The sequence below is a fragment of the Schistocerca nitens genome, chromosome 2 (assembly GCF_023898315.1).
Source record: "Schistocerca nitens isolate TAMUIC-IGC-003100 chromosome 2, iqSchNite1.1, whole genome shotgun sequence".
NCBI classification, from domain to species: Eukaryota; Metazoa; Arthropoda; class Insecta; order Orthoptera; family Acrididae; genus Schistocerca; species Schistocerca nitens.
In genome coordinates, this window is record NC_064615.1 from 781,018,564 (window position 1) to 781,039,143 (window position 20,580).

Consider the following 20,580-nt stretch of genomic DNA (forward strand, 5'->3'; position numbering starts at 1 on the left):
CTCTCACCGACAGGAGTGCTCCTCTGAAACCGAACATTTTGATGATACACTTTTCGCGACAGTGTGAAGCGAGGATGGAAAACCGAAACCAGTCTCAGCTTAGTTCATAAACTCTGTACGATGCTTTTCAAAATTTAATATCTTCTTTGCTCGGAAATGTTGTGAGAGTGGATGAAGTGATTTCTTGCTCGGAAATGTTGTGAGAGTGGATTTCTGAAGTGATTTCATTGAGTAGTTCGCGAAGCAATCGCAAAAAGTGCGCCCTTAGCAACACCTGCCGACATTTACCAACCCAGACATTTTAGACCACATTACCTTTAGACCACGAAACCCTAGGTACGGTGTTAATGAACCAAAGTCTAGCTAGTTATAGTTACAAATCTCTTTTTATATATGAGTGCTTCTATTATAATTTTTCAAGCAAGTGGCTTCCGAATAAACAGGAATGTACACTACATTCTTGTCATGCCTGGTACATGTCTTCGGAAAACACCGAAGTCAAAATACTGTTCATAAAAGTGCTGAGAGACTCTTACCGTCCCGATATCTATTGCATTCGATGGACATTGCCCGCATTACAGGAGATTTAGTGTGCGTCAAATCAGATTCCGGTCTACGGCGTTTTCACTGCGTAGGCAAGAAACGAAGTCATGTATTAGTTCTTAATGTGACTCTGAATTTCTGAAACATTGGCTGTTCGACCTACTGAATTATTTTACTGTTTGTCTGTGAGATCGAGGACAGAAAGTGGACGGTATTTGATAGCAGCAGCCACAGGAAAGGAAGAAATACATTAGTCTGTTAGCACTTACCAATATATTGTTTGCATAATGAGTGTGGCAGTCAAATTAGTTTGTTTAGAGCATAAGTTGGAGCGTACAGGCAACCATTCTTCCCGCATTTGATTCGCAAATGTAAACGGAAAAGGGAGAAAGTGCTACTAATACACCGTGAACCCTTTCCAAGACACGGTCGATTGGTTTACGAGGTGTAGATAAAGACTAAAATCTGTTTGAATGTTATATCGTATAAAAGCATCTTCGGTGCTATGTCAGTAATGCGCCGAACGCCGGACATGTGTTCATGTCTGTATCTGTAAGGAACTTCGCCGTACTTCATAAATATTTTTACAATCGCGTCAGCATTATGTTACATACTATAAAATTTGTAGAGTAGTGGATTATGGTTGCCTGCTACAGTTTTTAGTCCGGAAGTGAAAGGAAATAGTTCGATAGAGTGTGCCGTTTCGTCGAAGTGAAACAAGAAATGACATATCAAACACGTAATCGTATGCTGGTAAGGAACGGGCTACCAAATCTTACTTTTTATTTGGAGACAAGATTATGCCGCGCTGTTTTTAGAGTATGACGAAAACCACCGCGGCGTCACTGAAATCTACTGACAGCGACGGTACGGAAACTGCTCCAGCTGCGCAACAAGTAAAATTCTTCGCAAGTACTGTTCGTTTTTAGACGGCCCCACGCAACACAGCTGTTCCTTAGTCACGCGAGGGGGTTTCTTCTCACGAAACATTTTGGCAGCAAATTGCTTCTTTTTCCCACGTAGTGATGCACTGCGATTAAACACGTAACCAACGAGGATGATTTAGACAATGGCACGGCTTTTCTTCCTCTCGTTCATCATTTGTGAAATGTTGCTCCGATATTAATGACTTTTGTCTAACAAAAACCAAGCGATAACAATAAGCCGATGATTTCTTATTTAGAAAGAATACATCAGTTCACTCCATTGTTCGTTTTAAGCGAATGTGTAGTGAATGTTTCGTTACTACCCGTCACTAGCTTCAGTATGAAATATTGTTCTAGGTAGCACGAAAATATTATAAATGTAAACTTCTGGATTAAGTATTCATCTAACTGGGCTCAGATGTCATGTATGACGTATCCTGCTTTCTGCAACATTAACGAATGTACAGGAGTTGCACAAAAATATGGAAAAACGGCCAGAAATGCATGCCCGAACACAACTAAAGGTAGTAGCCAAGGCTGCGCGTGGCACTGTTGTTTTTGACTATGGGCGGCACCTGCGCAATGCTCTCAAGTGTATGTCGTGGACAGGGCAGTGTTCTGTGTAGACGTGAGGGCATTATGTCGGAGCTAAGTGAATTTGAACGTGGGTTAATTGTTGGTACTCGCGTGGCGAGTGCTTCCGTAACCAAGGTAGCCGAACTGCTTACAAGGGGACCTCCCCATCGCACCCCCCTCAGATTTAGTTATAAGTTGGCACAGTGGATAGGCCTTGAAAAACTAACACAGATCAATCGAGAAAATAGGAAGAAGTTGCGTAGAACTATGAAAAAAATAAGCAAAATATACAAACTGAGTAGTCCATGTGCAAGATAGGCAACATGAAGAAGAGTGTGGGCTCAGGAGCGCCGTGGTCCCGTGGTTAGCGTGAGCAGCTGCGGAACGAGAGGCCCTTGGTTCATGTCTTCCCTCGAGTGAGTAGTTTACTTTCTATATTTTCGCAAAGTTATAATCTGTCCGTTCGTATATTGACGTCTCTGTTCACTGTAATAAGTTTAGTGTCTGTGTTTTGCGACCGCATCGCAAAACCGTGCTATTAGTAGAAGAAAGGACGTGCCTCTCCAATGGGAACCGAAAACATTTGATCTCAAGGTCATAGGTCAACCGATTCCTCCACAGGAAAACACGTCTGATATATTTTATACGACACTGGTGACGGCATGTGCGTCGTGTGTTTCGATGTTTGTTTAGGTGTTGAGTCCCCATACTACGGCGCAGATAACTCGCATCGGACGGACGGACAGATAATAATTGTCTGAAAATAAAAAATTAAACTCTTCACTCGAGGGAAGACTTGAACCAAAGACCTCTGATTCCGCAGCTGCTCACGCTAACCACGGGACCACGACGTTCATGAGCTCACATTATCCTTGATGTTGCCTATCTTGCGCATGGACTACTCAGTTTGTATATTTTGCTTATTTTTTTCATAGTTTCACACAACTTCTTCCTGTTTTCTCGATTGATCTGTGTTCAGTTTTTCAAGGCTTATCCACTGTGCCAACTTATAACTAAATCTGAGTGGGAGGGGGGGGGGGGGTGCGATGGGGAGGTTCCCTTGTTAGCGTTTCGACAGGCACCATACCGAAGTTTTATACCACACACAGGGAAAACAGAAAAACATCATCCCCTAAGTCACAACGCGGACGAAAGTGTGAGGTGAGTGATCTTGACGGACGGTCATTGAATGTGATTGCGAAGAAAAATAGGGACAGCTGCGAAAGTCGTTGCAGGAAATGATAGGGCGACCTGGAATTCCAAAAGCACTCATCAGTGATACAAGCGACCGCAACAGGAAAATGTGATGCCCAAGCCATAAAACTTGGACTGTGGAGCAATGAAAGAATTCATTTGGCCGGATGAGTCTTGTTTCACCCTTTTTCCAACTTTTGGCCGACTGAAACGTGGCGGAGGGGAAGGAGGGGCGGAGGGGGGAGGAGGAGGTCGGTGATGATTTAGCCATCCATATCGTGGAATTCCATGGGCCCCATGGTTACTCTGCAAGATCAGATTACTGCCAAGAATAATGACTTTGGCTGTTCAGGTCCATTCAACGTTACAGCGTTTCATTGGTGATGCCATCTTACACAGCTCCCATCGCCTAGGTCTGTTTTTGTGAGCACGAGGATGAAATGTCGCACCTCTCCTGGCCACCACAGTCTATACAGATCCCAGTATTATAGATGGTATGTGGTCGACTTTGGAGAGAAGGGTGCATGATCGCTATCTACGTCCATCATAGTCATCTGGACTTGCCACTATTTTGCAGGAAGAATGGTATCATTTGGAGTGCCCCAGGGAAGTTTGGTAGGTCCGCTGTTGTGTTCTATCTACATAAATGATCTTTTGGATAGGGTGGATAGCAATGTGCGGCTGTTTGCTGATGATGCTGTGGTGTACGGGAAGGTGTCGTCGTTGAGTGACTGTAGGAGGATACAAGATGACTTGGACAGGATTTGTGATCGGTGTAAAGAATGGCAGCTAGCTCTAAATATAGATAAATGTTAATTAATGCAGATGAATAGGAAAAAGAATCCTGTAATGTCTGAATACTCCATTAGTAGTGCAGCGCTTTACACAGTCACGTCGATTAAGTATTTGGGCGTAACAATGCAGAGCGATATGAAGTGGGACAAGCATGTAATGGTAGTTGTGGGGAAGGCGGATAGTCGTCTTCGGTTCATTGGTAGAATTTTGGGAAGATGTGGTTCATCTGTAAAGGAGACCGCTTATAAAACACTAATATGACCTATTCTTGAGTACTGCTCGAGCGCTTGGGATCCCTATCAGGTCGGATTGAGGGAAGACATAGAAGCAATTCAGAGGCGGGCTGCTAGATTTGTTACTCTTAGGTTTGATCATCACGCGAGTGTTACGGAATGCTTCAGGAACTCGGATGGGAGTCTCTAGAGGAAAGGACGCGTTCTTTTCGTGAATCGCTACTGAGGAAATTTAGAGAACCAGCATTTGAGGCTGACTGCAGTACAATTTTACTGCCGCCAACCTACATTTAACGGAAAGACCACCAAGACAAGATAAGAGAGATTAGGGCTCGTACAGAGGCATATAGGCAGTCATTTTTCCCTCGTTCTGTTTGGGAGTGAAACAGGGAGAGAAGATGCTAGTTGTGGTATGAAGTACCCTCTGCCACGCACCGTATGGTGGATTGCGGAGTACGTATGTAGATGTAAATGTATAAGTACCTGTACTTATCCATTCTGAGACGACAGGAATATGTTTTGAATGCCAACACTTTTCCTGCACCGTGTTAGGCATGGTAATGTGTCGTGTTTTTGGTGTGTCCATAGTTTTGTCTCCGCCCCCCCCCCCCCTTTCTGCATTACATGCGTGATGGGGCACAGGCATATTTTGCTACTGCTATGGTATTTAACGAACCAACATGGTCGAAGAGGGACAGATAGAGCACAGACTGTACCTTGTTATCTAAGACCGCCTTACCTCAATCCTTTCAACTTTTCGACCACAGTCGTCTCAGAAGTCAAGTATACAGCACTATCATTAATATGGTTGTAGAACTTGTGCAGCGAATTTTATAGTTTTGTTAGATTTACGACGTGATCCAGGGGTGTTTGAAAGAATCTGCAACTCACTTCAGAGGCGACTGCGCTATTACCTTCAAATATGAAGGAAAACCTCCTTCAACAGGCACGAATGTATGGTAAAGTGTGACACGTAAAGTACTGAAGTGGTACTGCGTTTCTTGTTAAGATAGGTTGGTTCAAATGGCTCTGAGCACTATGGGACTCAACTGCTGAGGTTATTAGTCCCCTAGAACTTAGAACTAGTTAAACCTAACTAACCTAAGGACATCACAAACATCCATGCCCGAGGCAGGATTCGAACCTGCGACCGTAGCGATCTTGCGGTTCCAAACTGCAGCGCCTTTAACCGCACGGCCACTTCGAAGATAGGTCTTGTCTGAAATTTGAACCCAGTTACGTGGGGACCTAATCGAAAAGTTTACATTTCAAATACATTCGCACCAAGTAGGACAATATCTCATACTGAGGTTGGTAGCAGCTTGCAACCACACATTCTGACTTCGGTTGCGGTCCCATGTTTCCTGTAACATTTTTCTTTCTACAATTATTACCATACACTTTTACCCATGCCGGTTTTCGGTAGTGATTGATTGACCCTGTACATAAATTTTGCATCTGAACTCCTGTGGCACTCCTGCCAGCTAGGCGTCCCAGACGGCCGCTTGTTTTGCTTGAGCCTTACACCACACGTGGAGATTGGTGATTAATATTTGCAGCACTTAGTGTCCATAGCACTTCGTTTACCGCTAAGATCATATATAACGATGGTTCTGTTTATGAAGTTATGATGTGGATGTTATTTTCGCACTTTTAATGTATAACTTTTCAGAATGTAGCCTGCAGCGACCGAGCGTAAGTTCGAATGGACACGGATGAGCCACAAAATCAACCACGACCTTTTCAAAGGACATACCATGTTTTCAGTAAATGTGATTTCAAATAAATGTTGGAAAACGTATGTTTGGTTAGCTGGATGGAGATTTGACCTCTGGTCCTGCCGTCTATGATACCAATGCCTTAAGTACTGCGCCACCTCACTAGGTATCGAACAGTGGGTCTACTCATTTACTTTCATAGCTTTTAGCAGCTAGTAAATTTCCACTAAATTCGTCTAGACTCTAGAACGCGCCAGGTATTAAAATTACGTACAAACTTTTCGGCCACTGTTGTAAGTGGTCATCTTCGGTATTTGCAAAAACGTTTTTTTTTTATTTTTCTTATTTTGTAAGGAGCGACAGTGTGAGTATTCTGCATGTAAGTTATGAAAATAAAACAGTATAAATTACAGTTATCGGCAGATTCGTTCTGTCTGCTGATACCCATTTCTGATCACGTCGTAATCAAGCCAGAAGACTCCAGTCTTCAGTTCTGAATCAGATTTCTCAGTTTAGTTAATTTACCATTTGTCATATTTTCACTCAAGAGAATAGGGATACTAGCCAATTAAGACGGAGAAGGAGGTGTGTGAGGATAATTCGTAACAAAATCGACGATTATACAAAGCGTATGCATTAGTGCAGAACTAACAGACCATTCTGATTGATCGCCTGCAGTGTCGTCGTAGCCTCGGTTGTTCGACTTGTTACGTAATGTAGATCGAATATAGACGGAAGGCTTCCTTAATTATGAAGGCCAGCTACAATTTTAGATTACGATCTACTTGTCCTTAAGAATGAGTACACTACTGGCCATTAAAATTGCTACACCAAGAAGAAACGCAGATGATAAACGGGTATTCATTGGACAAATATTTTATACTAGAACTGCCGTGTGATTACATTTTCACGCAATTTGGGTGCATAGATCCTGAGATATCAGTACCCAGAACAACCACCTCTGGCCGTAATAACGGCCTTGATACGCCTGGGCATCGAGTCAAACAGAGCTTGGATGGCGTGTACAGGTACGGCTGCCCATGCAGTTTCAACACGGTACCACAGTTCATCAAGAGTAGTGACTGGCGTATTGTGACGAGCCAGTTGCTCGGCCACCATTGACCAGACGTTTTCAGTTGGTGAGAGATTTGGAGAATGTGCTGGCCAGGGCAGCAGTCGAACATTTTCTGTATCCAGAAAGGCCCGTACAGGACCTGCAACATGCGGTCGTGCATTATCCTGCTGAAATGTAGGGTTTCGCAGGGATCGAATGAAGGGTAGAGCCACGGGTCGTAACACATGTGAAATGAAACGTTCACTGTTCAAAGTGCCGTCAATGCGAACAAGAGGTGACCGAGACGTGTAGCCAATGGCACCCCATACTATCACGCCGGCTGATACGCCAGTATGGCGATGACGCATACACGCTTCCAATGTTCGTTCACCGCGATGTCGCCAAACAAGTATGCGACCATCATGATACTGTAAACAGAACCTTAATTCATCCGAAAAAATGACGTTTTGCCATTCGTGCACCCAGGTTCGTCGTTGAGTACACCATCGCAGGCGCTCCTGTCTGTGATGCAGCGTCAAGGGAAACCGCAGCCACGGTCTCCGAGCTGATAGTCCATGCTGCTGCAAACGTCGTCGAACTGTTCGTGCAGATGGTTGTTGTCTTGCAAACGTCCCCATCTGTTGACTCAGGGATCGAGACGTGGCTGCACGATCCGTTACAGCCATGCGGATTAGATGCATGTCATCTCGACTGCTAGTGATACGAGGCCGTTGGGCTCCAGCACGGCTTTTCGTATTACCCTCCTGAACCCACCGATTCCATATTCTGCTAACAGTCATTGGATCTCGACCAACGCGAGCAGCAATGTCGCGATACGATAAACCGCAATCGCGATAGGCTACAATCCGACCTTTATCAAAGTCGGAAACGTGTTGGTATGCATGTCTCCTCCTTACACGAGGCTACACAACAACGTTTCACCAGGCAACGCCGGTCAACTGCTGTTTGTGTATGAGAAATCGGTTGGAAACTTTCCTCATGTCAGCACGATGTAGGTGTCGCCACCGGCGCCAACCTTGTGTGAATGCTCTGAGAAGTTAATCATTTGCATATCACAGCATCATCTTCCTGTCGGTTAAATTTCGCGTCTGTAGCACTTCATCTTCGTGGTGTAGTAATTTTAATGGCCAGTAGTGTAGTATTGCCAGAAAAAATGACAGAGAATTATAAGCCGCCACGAGGCTTTGCGAACTGCAGCGGTGGCTGCAGAGAGGCTGCCGAGCAGAAGAGGTTCTTCGAGCGCGTCGTTAACGCTCAGGTGCGAACCCATTAGGCTGTCGCTAAATTGGTCCGGGAACGCATTTGAAATAGCAAATTCTTGGACAGGGCTTTGTTTTGGCGCTCTAAATTAGCCTGCTGTGACGAGGCGGGCGGGCGGAGCCGCAGTGCGGGCCATGGAGCTGCTGGAGTGCGTCTGCTGCCCGCCGCCAGGTGAGCCCGCGGCGCGCTTCCTCACAGCGCGCTAGCTGTCTTCCTAGCCGAGGACTGCAGCTACGGCACTATCTGATCAAAAGTATCCGGACATTAATAAGGGGTGTGTCCACTCATCGCCTTTGTGGTGGCTCGAACTCTGTTGACGACACTTTGAATGAGGTGTCTGTTCTTACTTAAGAGCCGAACTAGAGAAGGTAATGACGCTGGACGCTGCGGTCTGGAACGAAGTCGACTTTCTCTCTCATTTCAAAGATTTTCACAAAATATTTCATCAGGCGAACATAAGCAACCGAGGAACATATTTGTAGAATAAAAATCCGCTTCAGTTACCAGTAATTTATTTAATTTATTCCACGACAAGTTTCGAAGATTAAAGTTACATCTTCAGGTGCCACCAACTGCGAACAAGAGAAGGGATTACTAACGTACAAGTACTATGTGGTTGACATACTGAAAATGAGAATTAGAGTGGTTCAAATGGCTCTGAGAAATATGCGACTTAACTTCTGAGGTCATCAGTCGCCTAGAACTTAGAACTAATGAAACCTAACTAACCTAAGGACATCACACACATCCATGCCCGAGGCAGGATTCGAACCTGCGACCGTAGCGGTCGCGCGGTTCCCCCCTAGTCAGTCAGTAGCAGTTGGCGGAAACTGAAAAGGAAGATTTAAGCTTTGAAACCGGTCGTGGAATAAATTAAAAAAATTGCTGGCAACTGAAGTGGATTTTTATTCTACAAAGATGTTCAGGTCAGAACTCTGGACAGGTCAGTGGGGATGTTGTCACTCACAAACCATTGCCCCGTAGATGATGCTTTATGATATGGTGCATTGTCATGCTGATACAATCATCACCTCCGACTGTTACTGTACAGTGCACAGTACTACAAACTTCTGTAAAATGTCTTCAAATTCTTCCACAAGTAGCGTTTGCTTAGGCATAGTAAGGAGATGACACACTAAACACGAAAAACACCCCAATACAGTAACACCACTTCCTCCGTACTTCACTGCTGGTATTTCACATGATGGCAGGTAATATTCTCCAGGCATTTGCCGAACGCGAACCCGTCCATCGGACTGCCACAGGGTATAGCGTGATTCATCACTCCAGTCACCCACTGTCCACTGGCGTAAGTCTTTACACCATGGGATCGATGACCTCGTTGTCTGGTCCCTTCCCCCAAATCAACCAACCAACCAATTAGCATTGACTACGGAAATGCGTGGCTTATGAAGAGCTGCTCGGCCATTGCACCCCATCCTTTATAACTTTTGTGCACAGTCATTGTGCTAGCTGGAATGTTGCCAGCACTTTGAAACTCACGAATGGTTCCGTCCATTCCTTTCATGTGATTTTTTCCAACCACCCTCCACGGTGTTGGACGGTCTCTGTCCGTAAGTACGTGAGGTCTGTCTGGTTTTGGTTGGCCGTAGTTGACATTCGCGTTTCCACTTCACAATCACGTTACCAATAGATGACTTGTGCAGCTTTAGAAGGGTTGAAATGTCCCTGGTGGATATTTTAAACAGGTGTCATCAATATAGCCCACGTTGGAAGTCACTGAACTCTTCTCACTGATCCGTTAAGCAGATGCTGCTTTTCTGCTGACAACACAATATTCCTCGCCTCCTTTTATATTGGCGAGTCAGCCTCTCGTGTCAGCTAGTGGTCAATTCCGCGTCACATAGGGCTGTCCGGATCCTTTTGATTAGATGGTATGCCTATTGTAGTAGTTACATATAAAACCTATGTCTCCAGGGAATCTGTATGTGAATCATCGCGCATTACACAGAGATCTAGGCGTCTCCATGTCCTCCTTGAAATCTTGCGGGGCATCTGAAGACTTTCCGCTTCGAAAGGTTTCCTTCACAATTTTCCCAAACTCATCATTAGTCTTCTACCGCCGATGAACTACATGGAACTTGATTATTGCCCGAAATGAGTTTTCTGTCAGGGTAGGGTCTGGATTTCGTACTGGCCATTCGGGTAAGGCTGGAGATGTTGCTGAACAATGCCCAGTCCAGAGAGCTCAAAATTGTTCATCAAGAAACTCAAAGGTCTGAATAGCAACCTTCTCTTCGAGCCGAGTAATAAACCACGTTTGCAGGACGTCAAAATAAGAGTTTCACTTCACGTGTCTTTCAGTAAAATAAACTCAAGTGCGGTACGGAGATTTCCCGGACGCTGTGCACTGTGCATGGCGCTAGTGTGCTGTCAAATGTGGTAGGCTCGAATATTGATGATATGTTCGTCGTGATGTGAGTGTTCAACGTGCCTGACTACAGTGTGGGTGACGTGGGTTCAATTCCCGCTACAGCCTCGGATTTTGCGCTGCTGGGGTAACTAAAACGATGTGCACACAGTTTAGTGAGGTCAGTTGAGAAACTACTTGTACGTGTCCGGAAGTAAAGCGTGAGTCGTGCTTGGGTAGTTCGGTTGGTAGAGCACTTGGCCGCGAAAGGCAAAGGTCCCGAATTCGAGTCTCGGTCCGGCACACAGTTTTAATCTGCCAGGAAGTTTCTTACTTGTACGTGGAATACCGGATCCAAGGTTCAGAAAGGTGACGACGGCTGGGAGATAGCTATGGTGACTACAAACGACACCACACCGCCAGAGTATGACACGGTGGTCGGTCAGCATCGTGCGGTCTTCTGGGAGCTTATGGGGCAGGTTGCGTCGTCCATACGCTGTTCACTAGGTTGCGCGACTGTCCCTCTTCCGTGCTCTGAATAGACCTTGTGTCTGCCAGCCACCCGAGAACCGGTCCAGGATTGTATTTACTGCCAAGAATTTAGCCTTGCTGTGTGGAATTGCAACAATTATCTTGACGACAAATCAGCAAATACTTGAAGGAGATATGAAAGCCGACGTTTACGGCCGAAGAGATTCTGGTAGCAACGTACCTCTCCATACAGTCTTCCAAGTGGCGCCATGGGCATATAGATGAAACATCGCAGTCGATCTGCATCTTGTGGCCATCTGAGCCACTAGCGAAATGTTGTCCCAGTTTTTTAGACTGTGCGTCAAACTGATGGTGACCTGTCAGTCGAATGAGTACATTAAACTCGATAAACCCCTTGATACCATTGGAGTGAAGTAAGATACACACTGGCACCGAGTTTTTCCCTTCTCCTTACTTCCATTTCCATAACCACCTAGAGGCATTTATCACAACCAGTCTCTCGGCTTAGGTTTTCAGCAGACGTTCCATAACGGATGACAGACAGTCAGTGTCCAAGACATTCCATTTCGACCTTATTCAGAATAACATTGTAGGATTCGTGCAATGTCTCCGCGCTTATTGACAAGCGTGCAGGTGAATTTGGCTTCGATTGAATGTATGTAGACATGGAAACACCCATACTCACGAGGAGTCTCTCCTCGTCAACCATCTCAGATTACACACCGTACGAGCGGCTAGATGTAGTCAGGTGGGCGTCATAATGACATTAAGTCATAGTGAGAGCGCTGGGAACATGTATGGCATAAAAGCGCCGTACAAGGCAGAAAGGAGGTAACGGCATATGTCTCAGGAGGGTCACCAGTGGGGTGTCAAATCGGTTATAATAGTCTCCAGTAACTGTTAAATATTGCTTGGACAACAGCCTCGAAAAAATTTCTGACAACACGTTACACTAACCATGAAATACTCCAGACAATAAAATGCAGCAGATCTTTATATGTACCTTTTTATCTTCAGATGTCATGACATTTATGGCTCTCGGAGCCATTGCTTTGTTCCCATACACCACATCGCAGTCGGGAGAAGATAATGCAGCAGACGTATGGCGTCATACAGTAGATGGTGGCAAAAACGACAGATGCTGTCACCTGAATAAGCCACTCGTAGGAAACTGCGCAAGTGAACCGACCTGCGTCCTGATCGGACGCTGTAATGAAAACGTGAAAGAAATTATCGTCTGGCCTGAGCACCGAAAACCTTGTTTTCGATTATTAATTATCGGCGAATCATGCTCCCATCGGAGCACAAAAAAAGCAAATATGCCTCTGTTTAAAAGACACTATTTAAAAGACACTGACTGAAATGTGGGGCACCAGCTGCCTCATCCTAATTTCCACGGCACCTTTAAAAATTTCCTCAGAAATTTTGGCACGCAAACATATCCGCGCTCTTTTTAACATGCAACTCACCTCTTACTCCCGCAAACTTCCCCAACTGCATCCCGCCCACACACGCCAGTCCATAGATGTAAGTCGCTCAAACCCAACCATTTCACTTGCCCATTGTCACTCACTCATTGAGCCCAACTCATTATTATCTCTTTGTGTGTCTGTCAGTGTCTCCTGTCTCACAGCCACAGCTCCTGTTACCGTCACTGTCTCCTTCTTGCTCTCTCTATTACTGTTACTGTCACATTCCTTCCTTCCCATTGCTGCTGTGTCTTCTCACTGTCACTATCTCTCTCCTACTCGTTGTCATTTACATAGACTCTGTCTCTCATTATCACTGGCTCTCACTCACTTCCACTTTCTCCTTCTCTTTTTTCCTTTTCCATTGACACTGTCTCCTCCAAACTTGTCCTAACACTGTTCTGTCACCGTCAACTATGTTTCACTGCCATTGTGTCCCTCTCTTTCTCTCACACTGCCATTGTCTCATTCGATCGTTCTACACCACAACCTCTATCTACTATCTTCCAGTATTTATTACTTTTCATCGTTTTCCCACTACCACTGTCTCCTCTCTCAGCATAAAAAAGCGTGACTATGGCGCCTGTAAAATTTCTTAGGAAAATATTTAAAGATGCTGAGGAAGATAGACTGAAGCAGCTGGTAGCCCACTTTTCAGAGTATTTGCACCAGGAGCATATTCGCCTTTTTGTGCTCCGATAGGAGCGTTTTACCGACGTTTTCCTCCTTTTTCCTGCTGCAGCAGGGCATGTCACTCACATGAAAAGAATTTATGTGTCAGTAAAATGTTCATAGTTTGCTTATGTGAAATTCAAATTACGTAAAACTAGTTTTACACTTCATATCGGACTATACCTGCACAAAAGTTTTGAATATACTCCAGTACTGCAACATGAGGATCCCAGAACCCTTAAGATGCCAACGGAGATACATTACAGTATATTTGTCCGTGCTACGTCACTTTAAAATTAACGTTTTAGCCTTACACTTGATTTTACGTGCGTATTTTACGTGTAGAGATAGGATAGCTTTGAACCTCTGTATCTCGGAAATGGATGAAGGTACAATGAAAATTTTCAAGAATGTTCGAGATCTGGATCTTAGGAATATATCTTAAAAATTGCAGCCATTTTCTGTGCATAGCCACCTTGAAATGTGCAATTCGGTTTTGGTAACCAAAATCATGTTTTGGTGTGTTTCTCGATAACGGTCAAAAATTTTTGTATACGGAAAGATAGCACTTCTAGATAAATTGGTGTTAAAATTTGAGCAATTTTCTCTCGTTAGTTATTCAGATACCCTCTGCTAACGCGAAGAAATGGTGAGAAACGCTTTAAAAACGCTTTTTTTCTGTTTTTCTTAGGAATCTTCCATGAACTAAATGGTGCTTCCATAAGCCCTTTACGGCGCACAGTACACCACATCTAATGCAAAAAGATCCAACCGATGTGCTGCATTTGCCTAAGCTGGAAGAAGTGTATAACATTCGAACTTTGTCCCTGTACGATAGAATAGTTACAGTAAGAAGATATTTTTGTTGGATATACAAGTACTTCCTAGCCGAAAGGGTATCCACATCACTTGGCCCTACCTTTCTATCGTCAATAGAACCCGAGGTACGACGCCGAAAAAATTCCGTTTTAATGCGCGACGTTTCGGAACATAATGGTTGCACACGCTGCCGCATGCGTGCCGAATAGCTTGATTAATATTCGAATGTTGTTCAAAACAATATGCAGAGAACCTCTCATTTCTACGCTGTCATTACGTAGTCAAAACATAATTTTGCTGACAACTTTAAGCAAACGCTGAACTGCGAGAGAGAGCTGAATCACCTTGTGTCATCGGCTACGTTAAGAATGACCGACAGGCGAGGTGGTTTACAAATGTGATCTGAGGCTTTCCCGGCGAATGTGCTGTATCTAAGGTTCTCGGGTGTCCAGCCGGATCCGATCGTCGAAGTTCCACGATGTTTCGGCGAATAACCGTTCCGCCATCATGATGATGGCAAATTTACTTCGCTAGGATGCATGGGTCTACTGATGCTGCTTTGTGTAGTAAAAAGCTTAACGACATTGCTTGACTTCTTTCAATAGGTTTTATTTGTATTTTTTGCTAGGAAAAAACGTATTTATTAAGTTTTCTTTGTGATTTGGGTACCTTCTCATTACATTTTGACTTTGTTTTGTTTATGAATAAAAATGCCTAGAAAACAGCTGGATCTTTCTGAACACACCAGGGCACCTAAAAGACTGAGGACTGTGCGGTCTCAAGAATTCGGTGAAGAGCATGTAACACTTCCGTCTGCTACTGTAATACCATAACCTCAAAGCTGAAGGCAATTTGTATCACGTAATTATTAGTCAAAGCAATTATAGTATAAAGAAGTAGAGCAGTGTTACCCTCTGGAAGGAATTTTGTTATGTTGACCGTGATATACCTAACGGAGGTGGCTTGTCGGAAGTGAAAGTCAGCATCACCTAAATATTTAAACAGTAACAAACAATAATGTACCTATCCACAGTGTCCAAATGATAATAAAAAAACGGTCGCCAGCCTAGTTAGGCATAAGAATGAGTAACATTCTTGTTCAAGAAACTGAAAATAAGCAACTTCAACGGGCAAACAGAGCCTATACTTTCTCACAAGAGAGTGCAGTGAACTCTGGCACCTGCGTATGTTAACGTTAAGATTGGAGCTGACAGAGCAGAATAAACTATTTGCATAAATATAATAGGTAACGATACACACTATTACCTTCAGGGCTTGGTCAACTGAATGGTCTCAATAATATTACTATTAATATTCACTGTAGAATCATAAATTGGACATAGGTTCAGTATTACTTTTCAAACATTTTCCTATCCGACAAAAAAATTGTAAATGTAGTTCATTGCAAAATTATGAACTGGGCATAGGTTAAGTCTCTCTCTCTCCCAGCTAAATACTTTTCTATTTAAAATGAAAGTTAAATGTATTTCACTAAAAAACTTTCTCACTGACCTTTGAATAAAAGAAGTTACTGTTATAGGTAGTGGTCTTTCTATTAATCGTTATTTAGCTTAGCACAATAGACAAACTGTGGGTCCTGTTACACAATTAATACGCACTTTCAGTACACAAGAGGAACCCAATACCGTACAGAACTTGACAGGAATAGCAGGAGTAATCGAAACTTTCTATAATTAAGTAACTTTGTGCATTTGGACTACTTTCAATTGGGGGGGGGGGGGGGGGGCTTAATCTTGACCACTGTAATAGAGCAAAATAAACGCCCTTTCATTACATTAGTGAAACAAGCACTTAGCAAGCAACTCTCAACAGTTGCAGTTCTGAACTTTTACTGCAGTGAAACAACAAACAATATTAATTTTAGCACACTCTGTTACCACATCAACTTTAATATGCTTTCTATAAAGGACACTGGGTAAGCACTTTAGCGTGGGAGGGACCCTAAGTGGATATGTGACGGGATAAATCACGGTAGGTACAGGGGTTCAGTTATAATTTATCTTATATTTGAGTACACTATAACATCCAATGAGCTGATCCTTCACTGTCATTACCATAGTTCTTCTGTTCCATTACAGTGATTGTGCAATGTGGTGGCGAGTGCATGTTGGTAGGTGGATTTGCAGGTAGAATTGCTGGACTCTGTCATTTCTTGGTGGCGATGATAGATATCAATTCCAACATAATTACAACTAGTTACTGCATCCACCCGAGGCTTTGGCACATTGGAAAACGGCACAAAAGCCACTCTCGGCACCAGCACAATTGACAACTTTTTCGTGAGCTGTTGGTGGTTCACTAGCTCATCCCCGACTGACTCTTAATCCACCTCTTCTACCTATGCCAACCACAATTTGCGCGCGCTACTAAGTTCCGTTCCGGAGGGGAACCACGCCACCTTTTACACACAAAATAACTAAGAACCCTAAGTGAAGGTCAGCAGTTTCAATAACAGCAAACAATCACTTTAAACAAAACATATCGTTTGTACATATTGGTAGTTCTACACAAAATTATTTAAATAAAATTATTCAATTTTAAAGATAACCAAAGAGATTATATGAGAAAGACAAAACATATAATTTGCTTTTATTGTACATATTACAGAGATTACACTTCCTACACTGTAAGAGACATCAAAGTTTTTAACATAGAAAAGAATAAACACTCTCATGGTATCGATTCAATCCAACAACATTTACAGGAACTCAACGTTATAACATTAAACAAAACAAAAGGCAAAGTACATCAGGACAGCATTAGAGCTATTGTGTTACAAGCATGAAGCAAAATATGTTGCAGGCTTTAACTCCCTCTATGGAAACTCCTTCCGAAAGTGAGGCAAGAAGTAATTCTGATCGAAATCGTCATGTATTATCTCATCCTAGGAACCCTATACTCACAGAGCCTCAAAGTAACGTCATAGAAGCGGACATTTTCACAGGAAGTGGCGCTGGCGAGTGAGTTTTTATACCCCGAATCCCATTTTTCCTCACAATTTACCATTTTGCTTTAAGCGTATACAATTCCCGGTGAGCTTATATTCTACCATGACCAAAACAAAGTACAAGGCCAGACATTGTGTGTTGCATGCTCGGATCTTAGTTTAAGCTGCTTTTCACACAGCTATCTCTACATGGCTCTCTTCTGTGTTAGTAAAACGAAGAAGGTCATCGTTCATGTCCCAATCACTAAAGCATTATAAGTAAAAAATAAATTCCACACATAGGAAGTCTCAGGCGCAGGTATAAATTTATACCCAGGCAACGCGGGGTTTTCCAGATAATTATGAATAAACTTAGCACCCTCGCCCGCAGGGTGGAAGCAGAGCTGTCGTTTAGCAGCCTCGTTCCCATAACCGATCGTGGTCATCTACTTTGGAGCAGAGTGGAAGGTCTAAACCAGTGGCTCAGACGATTCTGCTGGAGAATTATAGGGTTCTCCTTAATGGGTCAGGCGTGTACAGAGTGACACAGAAAAACGGGAACATTTCCACAATCCATTAAAACTAGAAATGATGAAGGAAAGAAATTGCATTCATAGTAACTGAAACCTTACAACTTTGCCATTTACGAAACATTAATGGCATTTATCATTTTTTAAAAATCACGTCCTTTAGATGGCGTCATCCTGTAAGAATACATTCGTGAAATCTGCTGTTGAGATTCCTCATTGACCGCTGCATCAGCTGAGCTGGGATACTGTGAATTGCATCCCAAATCCCTGTTTTAACTCATCCAAGGTTCTTGGTCGAGTCGTGTAGACTTTGCTCTTGAGGTAGCCCCTCAAGAAAAATTACAAACGGATAAATCTGGCGATCTAGAGGGACAGGGAATGTTTGGTGAGGTCACACGGTTGCCAGACAATTCGTGCAGATATGCCATTGATTGCCGTGCAGTGTGTGATGTCGCTCTGTCCTATGGAAACCAGGCTACTTGAACGTTTGGCAAGTTGTTCAATGCAGGTGTAACGAATGTTCGTAACATCTCTACATAACGATCGCCATTGACAGTTATTGTGTTTCCCTTTTCATTTGCGAAAAAATACGGTCCGATAATACCATGTGATGAAACACCATACCACACTGTTACTTTACTAGCGTGTAAAGGGCGCTCATGAACGTCATTCATTAGGTTTTGTGTTTGCTCAGTAACGGTAGTTCTGTTTATTCAAATAACCTGTGAGATGAAAATGTGCCTCATCTGACATCTAAAACTTGTTTAGAAATCATCATATTGTTTATTTTTGTTATCATTTGTTCACAGAATCCTAATGGTAACCGGTAATCGTTGTCCTTCAATTGTTGCACCATCTACAGTTTGCACGGATGAAATTTAAAATCAAGATGAAGAATTCTGCGAACACTTTCCCGGGACATTCCAACCACTGCTGCTTGCTTACGAATTGAATGCCGTGGGCTCCGTAAGACAGATTCGCGTACAACACCAATGTTCGCTGCAGAACGCACACTTCTTGGTCGTCCTGTTGGTTTCTTCTTGAGGGCAGATCCAGTCTTTTCAAAGTTATTCCAACATTTTATCGCGTGTTTCGACGGAACGGCGTCTTGACGTTCTAAATTATAAAAACGTCGAAACTCCCTCTGCGCCGCTACCAGGGAATAATTTCCATGGTACAAAAGGGAGTGTAGAGGATGTTGTGGGTGCTGTTTCAAACAGTCAGGGAACTGAAGGAAAATATGCAAATATGTATCCTTTCTAACAGATTTGTCATTATGGTTTTGTTTTTATTCACATTAAAGCTAAGTTTTTAATTTCATAAGGCGTTATCTTTCGTTTCCTTGGAGCTAAACCCACAAATGTTCGCAGATATGCACGCAATGCAAAGCTGTGTTTGAGTAATTTATATACAGAAAAAAGGAATGGAAGAACGTGGAAATATGAAACACGAGAAGAAGATGAAAGAATTTTAGAATATCAGTAAATGTCAGAAAGTAAGAGGAATAAAGATTAAAATCTGTTCCCCGTTATCAGTGCGGATGTAAAATTAAAACATTTTCTTACAATGACGATGAGTGAAAGCTCCGGTTGGATGGTACGGCGTAGTACCGGCGAGATTACTCGGTGTGTCTTCCGATTTCACATGACATGCTAACTCAACAAGAAGCGAGCATTTTATCGGAAATATTAACTGATAAGGCACATACTGGAAAGATGCACCAGAACAGCTGCTTATAATAATGTTTCTTAACGACAAATTCTTTCGCCATTTATCGCTATTTTCAAGCACCTACGAATAAAAACATGAAATTCGGAATACTATAAACTATAAATTGCTATTAAATGATGCTATGGCATTAAAAGCTGATAAAGGGAATAGAGAAGGACATGTCCTTCCTTGAATCTAATAATATAACAGAATTGTTTCACAGCTCTAGCAATAGATTTGCAGCTAAAATAAAGAGTCATTAAAACTGTAATATCATTCTCACTATACATGGAAAAAGAACATTTATAGTAATAAATCCAAATACTGGAAATCTATATACACACGAGAAAACATCCACAAGAAATATTAAACGAGCATATAGAATTTCGACACAAATATGTTATTGAACTTTTAGAACAAAAAAAAAGATATCTATAGGAAGAATACCATTTCTGAAAACATTATAAATGCCAATGCCTGTCGTCCAGTGACGCATAAACTAGCATTTTTCTATTCAGTGATTAACAGATTAAATAACCTACAGTCAGAAAAACCAGCAATTCAAAAAGAACTTACCAGGCTACGTCGTATAGCCTATTCAAATGAATTTGGCCCCTACACAATCTCAAAATTATACTATATATGTAAAACACCAAAGAGGAACGCATTGCATAATGAGATACGCCTAACTCGAATACACCACCTAAACAAAAAATAAGATACGTACCAACAGTCTACCTTGATAGAATCTCCAACAAAATTAATGCACTTTTTAAAGCCGCAAATATTCAACTAGCCTTTCGAACTAATAACAACCTTTCAACAAAATACGTTCCGCCATCAGTAGAACATCCGAATATGATACCCCAGCCATATACAAAGTCACATGTAGCAATGTAATAACTTTTACCTTGGCCAAACAGGAAGAAATTTTAACGTTAGATATAAAGAACACGTCAGAAACAGCGAGAATAATCAGTCGAGCTTTTTTCTACATTTGAAAAATCAAAGTCACACTGCTGATACAATCGAAAACACACTCCAAATCATGCACAGAATACGAAAAGGATTGGAATGGACATTCTTGAAGAACTGGAATTCTATGTACGCACGAGAAAATAACCACGAGAAATATTAGAGGAGCATACAGAATTTAGACAAAAATACTACTTGAAGTACTTTATTGAACTCTTAGAACACGAAAAATGAGAACACGGAAATAACACATGTAACAGTCGTGAAAAAATTTA

The 20,580-nt window shown here is 42.7% G+C and overlaps 1 protein-coding gene across 5 annotated transcripts in view; it reads left to right on the forward strand.

Annotated features, from left to right (window-relative positions):
• The window catches only part of LOC126237031 (protein PALS2), a 398,888-nt gene that overhangs the window by 102,585 nt on the left and 275,723 nt on the right, over positions 1 to 20,580 (forward strand). The window lies entirely within an intron of this gene.